At 34.1% G+C, this 8,832-nt stretch overlaps 1 protein-coding gene across 1 annotated transcript in view; it reads right to left on the reverse strand.

Annotated features, from left to right (window-relative positions):
- The window catches only part of LOC131694343 (uncharacterized), a 55,900-nt gene extending 47,343 nt beyond the window's left edge, over positions 1-8,557 (reverse strand). Inside the window, exon 1 of the mRNA XM_058983017.1 lies at positions 8,273-8,557. The gene's annotated coding sequence lies outside the window, so the exon portion shown is untranslated. The remainder of the gene's footprint in view (positions 1-8,272) is intronic.
- Between the last annotated feature and the right edge of the window lie 275 nt (positions 8,558-8,832).

The following is an 8,832-nucleotide window of genomic DNA, read 5'->3' on the forward strand; positions in this document are numbered from 1 at the left end:
AATACTCTATGGTATTTTGAATACGTCTTCGTACGTTTTGGTGACTTTGAAGAAGAATTTTTCGTCAATGGTATTAGTCAAAGTAAAGAAATGGAAAGATTAAAAATGTAGTACATAATTGCAAAAAATATAAACATTATCTAAACAAACAAAATTCAAATATTCCCTTTGTTCAATTGAACAAAAAACAAAATAAAGGAAAAACTTTATATTGAAAGTGTGTACAGAAAAACTAAAAATCGCAAATTGTCAAAAAATGTATAATCGAAAACAAAAACCAAAACAAAACCTGTAAGAATCGATAAAAGAAAACAGGAAACTAGACAATCAAATTGCAAAGATTAAAGAAGTCGAACATTGTTAAACAAATGGTGAAAATCATAAAAAAAATCGGCAGATGTTGAAAAATTTTGAGAATCAATGAAAATGAAAAAAAAAACAACTGAAAAATATACGAACATTGATATAAAATAAAAAAGCATAAAACTGAAAAGCTCGAAAATAATAAAATATATTCAACATTAAAAACAAGAAATATTTAAAGCAATATAAAAAGTTAATAAAGCGTTAGGAAGGCATAAAAGTAGAGGAATAGATATAAAAGACAAAAATAAAATAAAAATGAAGAAATTAAAAAAATGAATTGAACAAAAACGGACAAAACGGAAAACAAAAATAGTATAAAACTAAAATGGTATACCATAGAAACACACAAAATTGAAAAAAATAACAAGAAAAAATAGAAAAAATATATTAGATTATTTAAAGAATGGAAAACAACATTAGAAATGAAACATAACAGAAATTCAAACAACAGCCTAAATGTAAAACGAAGAAAAAATGCGCATAACGGCAAAAAATAAAATAAATGTAATGTTTTCTAGAAAAATAAAGAAAATAAGAAACAAACCTATTGAAAAATGGCCAACAAGCACTTTCAAAATAGGTTATATGGAAAAATGAAGAATAACAAAAATGAACAAAATGAAAGATTAAGGAACTTGTGTAAAAAATAAAAAGAAATAATAAATTATTAATGAGAAAAAACAAAACTACGGAAAACGGAAAGCTAAAAACTAGAAAATATGTACCAAAATACGAGAAATGTAGATAAAGGGACAATGAGACATTTTGGAATGAATTTAAAAAAGGAAAAATGCAAAAATATGTAGAGAAAAAAGAAAATAGAAAAAGGGAATGATAAGAATGAATGGAACTAATAGAATAATTTTAAAAGTTTGATGGAATGATAAAAGAAACAAATGAAAAAGCAGGGTATTAAAATATGAGACAACAGAAAAAATAAAATAGAATGGAAAAATTGCAAATAAAATGGAAAAACTCAGCAATGACTATAAGTTAATTAATAAATTAAGGTAAGCGGTATGGATAAAAATACAAAAATAAACAGCGTGAAAAGCAGGATAAAATAAAAATATGGTAACAATGGAAAAAGATAAAAAAAAGCAGAATGTTGAAATTGTAGATATACCATGACTTGCAACCTTCATCAGTGTTTGTATCAATATGCGAAAGACATCAAAAAAGAAAAGTATTTAATATAACATTCCACTAAGTCGCTCAAAAACAGTGCTTTTTAAAGTGCTGAAAAAATTGATCAACGAAATTTTAACAAAAAATCCATGTAAAAATGGGAAAAATAGCGAAACATGGATCAAATTACAAATAAGGGTTGTGGTTGGATTTTACGCTATGCTGGTTTCGGAAACATTCATAAAAGCTAAATAGGCTCTGCTTTATTTCTTATGTAGTTCGTAGCACAAAATATATCATATATTCTTCACATTCACTGCAGAGTGTTTTGTTGTGGTAGAGCATTTAGGTGTATTTTTTCGCATTTGTGAAGAGTTTTGTTGATTTAGTGGGGGCAGTACTTCACATCCTTGAATATCTGCAAAAAATCAAAAAGCACCAGCCACTCTCGCTGTGAAAGATAACCCAAGCGAACTGTGCTCTTCTCTACAGTAAACAAACGCGGGGCGTAAAATCACACTTCAGTGTCTTTGAAGAATCTTTGTGAGGAGCATATAATCCGTTGATCTATTGAAGTGAAGGTCCTGTGGGGTAAAGTGAATCTTAACCCAAATGGTAGTGAACACTTTTTAAATATATTGGCCAACACCGAGAGGGGCCCTACTTATCGATTAGGGTCTGCACCCCGAGAATGATGTTTATGATGACTGTGTGCTAGACGATTTATAAAATGATGCTGAGAGTTTCTGATGAAGAAAAAAAATGCAAAATTGCAAAATAATCCACTGGATTCATCCGGGCGAAATCCGAATTACATGAACAAAGACCCGGAATTTGCCTCAAAAAAACCGGAGTGGCAACCCTAAATAGAAGGTTGAGAAGTTTTCTTTTTGTTTCTAATTACTTTTGATAATTACCCAGCAGTTGCGAAGACATGACAATAAATCAAAAAAATCGATTTCATATTGACGAAATTTACCCCTATCAAGTCTGATCTAATTTTTTTTTCGATTACAGAAATTTTAATCTTAGGGCCATTCACTTCTTCATTCAAGTTAGAAATTTTTTTTTAGAAAATTCTCCATTCCTATGAGCGAGGTTAGGAATCGAACCCAGATGCGCTGCGTACATGGTTGTCGATGTACCAACTACGCTATGCCCGCCCTGGTCTGATCTTCTAATTGGGTACAAAAACATATATTTGATATCCAATATGTAGTAGTTTTTAAAATCATACACAAGATATTGATTTTTTTTTTGAAAGTGCTGACCAAAATTTTTGTTTCCGTTAAAAATCCGGGCCTCCTTCAAAACTTCGGGCCCGGGGGGAAACAACCCGTCCCCACCCCCCCTCTCGGCGGCCCTGACTACAGCCCAATCAATATGGGTATTATCGAAATTGTTTTGACGAGTGGGTGTCGGAGGTTGATGCTGAGTGCCGTTTTGAAATCCAAGATGGTGCATTCCGGTTTCGCTAAAGTTACTATAACCCAATCAATATGGGTATTTTCGAAATAGCCTTGACGATTAGGTACCAGAGGCGGTTGCCGGAGATGGATGCTTCAAACCATTTTTTAAAACCAAAATGGCAACTTATGGTTTAGCGAAATTCTATTAACCAATCGTAGTTTGATTTCGGAATGAGAATGACGAATAGATATCAGAGGTTGATGTTGTTTAGGGTTTTATATGATTAATCGAGAAATTATGACAGATTTGAAATAAGGAAGATATATTATAGTGTGTGGTAAAACGAAATAAAAATAACTAATCACAAGATAAAATGGAAGAAAATCTGGCCAACTCACATAAAAAACGTTTATTTATTGTCGTAAAGCTGTATACCTAATACAATTTCAACTCACGATAGCAACGACGCATTTGATGGATCCTATCTTACGAATGAAGCCAAATTCATGGTTTTATTTTTTGAGTATATGTCCTCATCTTATAGTTGCAAAATTCGCAAAAATAAAAAAAAATTCAAGCATTTGCACGGGAAAACCCCCTAAGGGCTAACAAAACTGTACTGAACCCGAAATCGCCATCTTGGATGTCAAAATGGCAGAACCGTAGCGTAGGTCTCTGGCGCCCTTGGCATAGTCTCTTTGGTTTTATTTTTCAGTTCGACTTTTGAGCAATAATTCAGTGTGTACTTGGAAATGGCACACATATCCTGACTTATTGTGTGACTTATCTTCACTTAGTTTAAAAAGATTTCGGCGCCTTGACGGGAAATCGTTTAAAGTTGTGGCATGTGAAATTTAGTATTAAAGCCATTAATATAAAGCACCAAGGTTTGTTTGTAATATCTTTCTTCAGACTTCCGAAAATCAGTTGACGCTAGATGTTTAAAGGCGACGTACGGAGATTTTTTTTCCGGAGACTATACGTGCGATCCGGCTTACTGAGCAGACAATTTATTTAGGAATATAACGCGCAACTACCATATAATAATCCGAAGAATTGGTTGAATATTTGTTCCTTCACCACGTGTTATATTTATTTCCGATGGTTGGAAACTTGTGAAAATGCCAAAGAACCCGATATGCAAAAGATTCTACCGAAACTCGTCCGTTTTTGACTGTTGCTTATTTTATGTAAATTCCAGCCGCAAATCTAGGTGTTACTGAAGAGACATTTTTTAAGAGCGGTGAACTATTTGGTGGATTGTTGAGTACGGTTCACATAATAAGATTTGAATTGCCATGAATTAGTATCCAGCCATACATCGAGTAAAATTAGGCCACTACAATTTTGCTTTATTAACCCCCCGACACGTCTTTCAATTTCTTATATCTCGACCCGCATATCAATGAATTCTCCTAAAAACCCCCATCGGGTGAAATAAATGTCGAACAAGATTCGTCAACGACTTCTAACCCTAGAACGTTACACTTGCGTTTTCCACTCTACAACGTTGCACTGGGGTACAAATATACCCCACGCGTTTAATTGCAATTTTCGCAGGTAAAAATGCAAGCAAAAAAATGTAAAATACATCATTTTCTTCGATTTTTATTTGCGACAATAGCTGTGTAAGGGAAAGTACGGAATTTATTGAATCAACGATACATAAATTGTTTGAACAAAAAAAGTAAAAAAAAATCGCGGATTTGGCTTTTTTCACAAAAATTGCTATAACTTTGCGAATTTTTAACCGATTTAAAAAAAATCAAGTGATTCTAAAAGTTGAAAGAATGGTCTAGAAACGTAATAAAAAGGAATTTCGATATTTTTGAATAAGTGCAATTATTTAGAAGAGTAAAGAGTTTAAAAATCGGGTTTTGGAAAATACCACGAAAGGGGATGAAAAAATGGAATGGAAAAAATATTTGTGACCAGTAGTACATTGGTAACACATAACGTTATTGTTACAGCAGTTACTGTACGAGCCACTGTTTTGAAAAGCTATAAAAAATAAACAATAAAACAATAAAAATTAGCAAAAATGAGAACGATTTTTTTTCAACTTCAAAATTAAATTAAATTGATTGAATAAATGATTGAAAACGATTATATAACACAATTGTTACTTATTTAGTAAAACAACTAGTATTTAAACTGGTATTGTCACGAGTCACTTTTGTACTGACAGAACGAAACATGACGAAACACTAACGGCAACCGTACACTGGGGTACAAATGTACCCCACGCCAACTTTGACACCTGCTGTAATGCAAACTGGCTATACCACCATATCCTACTCTTACTGGGAACTCTAAATTGAATTATGGCTAGGGTCCCAGGTCGATAAATGCCGAATTCTCGTCTTCACAAGGCTCCAAAGAAGGCGTGGGGTACATTTGTACCCCAGTGCAACGTTCTAGGGCTAAAGATGTCGAAAGAAATATTCAGACGTTATGCAAACAAGTCATTGTAGCAAAAAGACCCGGTGCAGCGAAGACTCCCTGGACAAAGATCAACAGGCATCGTAATTTTTGTTGACTCACGCAAGGAGGGGATCACCTGATTACCAAACGTTCCGCATAAGATAAGTTGCACAATTTTGTGACTCTAAAATTAGCGTGAGAATACTTTTTCCGAACTTTTTTTTAAGTTAAGCAACATTATCAAAATATTAACTTTAACAAAGAAAAACAAAATAAGAAACAAAATGCGTTTATAAATTAATTAACAAAACACAAAAAGGTGAAATAAAAAGGAAAACTTCTTCTTTTTATATTTTTATTTTTCCACCAAGGTGCTCAAAGAAAAACTAATATCACGATTTCGTGAACTGAACGATTTACGAAAATCGTGACCAAGTTCTTGAAATTACGAATAATATACCTCGTTTTCCTGAAACTATGTGTTTCCAAAAGACTAGTTCGCCTCGAATATATATACATGGCGTTACATTCGAATATTTGGTTGAGTTACTGTTGTGGTTCCCTGGACATGTTAAGTTTTGTTATGTCAAAGGTAGTAGTAGTTTTAGTAGTTTTTTTATATCTACTGCTCGTACCTATTACTGATCGCTAGAAGCTGGACATTTCATGAAAAAGTGCACGAAACAAAAATGATTCCAAGAATAGTGCCTCAAATTTTGTGAAACAGTTTACGTGAAAATTTCATTACCATATTGCATGAAATTGAAAATAATTAGGAATATATGCTAAATATTACAAGCACACAAAATAAATCGTAAGTCATGTGCTAGGAATTATGAACTAGTAACTAGAATCCATGAATAATATTTCATGATTATGTGAACTATTTGATGACCACGAATGGTTAGACGAGATTATTGTACTTGGAATCATGAAGCAGTTCACGAATTCATGAATAATATTTTATGATGCCGTGAACTATTTCACGAATGATAAGTCGTGGCTATTATACTAGGTATCACGAACCAGTTCACGAATGCATGAAAAATATTTCATGATTTTGTGAACTATTTCACGAACGCGGATATTGAATCGAGAATAGTATATTAGGAATCATGAACCAGTTCACGTATACATGAATATTTTATAATTTTTTGATTCATTTCACGGGCACACATGGTCAGTCGTGACTATTATACTAGGAATCAAAAACCTCTTCACGAATACATGCATAATATTTCATGATTTTGTGAAGTATTGTAAGAGTATGGATATTGAATCGTAACTAATGTATTAGGAATCATGAATTAGTTCATGAGGATTGAATAAATTCATGAATCAAATATCGAGTTTCGTGAAATAGTTCACGAGAAAATATCTAGAATGTTTTGATTTTGTGAACTAATGTTCCTAAATCTATGAATAGCATCGTAAGTCAACCTTTGGTTTCATGAATAGTGCTCATAAAGTTGTAAACTAGTTTACGTACAGAAAATCGATTTGGTAATGGCATGGCGGAAACCGTGACTGAAGTTTACAAAATAAAAACAAATATTTTCACTAATGAAAGCGTTATGCGAGCGTTACTAAAGGAACATTAAACATAATTATAAAACACTCGATTTTTGTTTATGGTCCTGCTTTCGTAATGTAAAAACGTAATCGTTCCAGAATTCATGGAACTTTATTCGCGATTTTAGGAACATTTTTTCGTGCAGATAAAACAGCGTTTCTGGTAAACTGCGGGCTTCAATATTTGATTAAGCTATCACAATGAGCCGTGTTAAAAGAACGATTGGAAAAAAAGATTAGTTATCAAACAATCACATGATGCCATCGGTAATAAGTGACACGAAACTTAATCTATAGCAATATCACCTTTACCGTAGTCTATTATTATCTCTCCGGCCAGATATCAATCATTTTATTCGTTTATCTCGTTCTCCGCGTAATTAACTGTTATTATCTCTAAAGTTCGTATATTACCTGCCATTTTTTAAATCCATTTGTGATGGACAGTTCGTTAAATCCAAATTGGAAAAATGAATTTTGTTCCAAACTTCCTAGTTACTAAATTTGACACTGTTTCACTTTCGGCAAAAAATCAAAATTCTCGCACCACGTTCCATTGAATTTGCTACAGATACGGAGCTAATTTTCGGTCACTTCTATTTGGAACTGGTTTTCGTTTTCACATGTTATGATGACAGGCAAAATTAGGGTCCAAAAAGTAAAATCTAAACACAATCGTGTTTGCTCTGTTCACGCACTGGTGCGTACTAATATGTTTTTTTTCTATTTTTTGTCTTTCTTCTCGCGTCAACTGCACACTGTTATTAGCGGTATTCACACGCAGTAGGCTCGTGTTAGCTATTGGCGCTTGTTACTGAACTTGATAAAGAAAAAACCGGTAGATTTCTGTGTAGGTATGTAGGTACGTTGTATATGTTAAACAACATGCAGGCGTTGAATAAATCGGCTTAGAAAAAATAAAATCGACTTGTTATAACTGATGGTTTAGTTGGGAACGTCTTGATCGGCAAGTGGATAGGCGGGTAACACAATAATGTTCACAAAAATTAGGTTGTTTAATTTGATAAATGTATTAAACATGTAAATATTGCTCGGCAAACGGCACGAGAACAACCCTAATTAGTTGACGTCTTTCCGCGACATCCCCACACTATTAGCTGTAAGGCAAACATACCGTGCACTCAAAGTGGAACAGAACAAGATCAGAGACACTTATTAAAAATAGCAAACACTATCTTGCGCACCGCCTGCTGTCTGTGCGACGACGGTCCCGTCAAAAGCTTACACACTTGTGATTCTCTTTTGTTCCGTGATGAATAATTTGAATGTAGTTGTAGTTATTAGAATGTAGAATGTTCAGCTATTTAATTGAATTTTAACATGTAAAATTAACTATACAATCGTTTATTACCTAGACGAGAGGGGTGTCGCACGTGCACTTCAATTTCAGCGACCAATCTACGCATTTTCACTCTGAAAAGTGGCAGCTAGCCATAACGAAATATCTTCGTTTCTCGCGGCCTAACGGACCACGTGTGTGGATGCTGTGACACTGATCGGCTCGCAAACCACTCGCGCACTTCCAAATTTCTATTTATTAGGCAATTTTGCTGACCGAGGCATGGAGGGTGCGGATGAAGTAAAGTCCACCGAGCGTCCACGCGATTCGAATCAAAACACTCAACTAGTGCTGCTGGTTTGTGTACAGAGCTGCTGAAAAAAAATGAAAACACCGCGACCAACGACGATGAAAACAACGACATGCGCGATTCGTAGGCAGCCTATACTAAATCAAACACATCTGCACATACATATCTATGGTGACTGGTACATTGCGTCCCCATAGCAATTCGCTCGTGACTGCTGGCGCGGGAACGCGCTGACAAAGAAAACATATTTCGGGGAATGGGGTGGTGAAAAGTTGAGTTGATAATATTGGTGGAACACTGTTTTGTTGTGTAGTTGTATACA

This window comes from Topomyia yanbarensis, chromosome 3 (genome assembly GCF_030247195.1).
Source record: "Topomyia yanbarensis strain Yona2022 chromosome 3, ASM3024719v1, whole genome shotgun sequence".
NCBI lineage: Eukaryota > Metazoa > Arthropoda > Insecta > Diptera > Culicidae > Topomyia > Topomyia yanbarensis.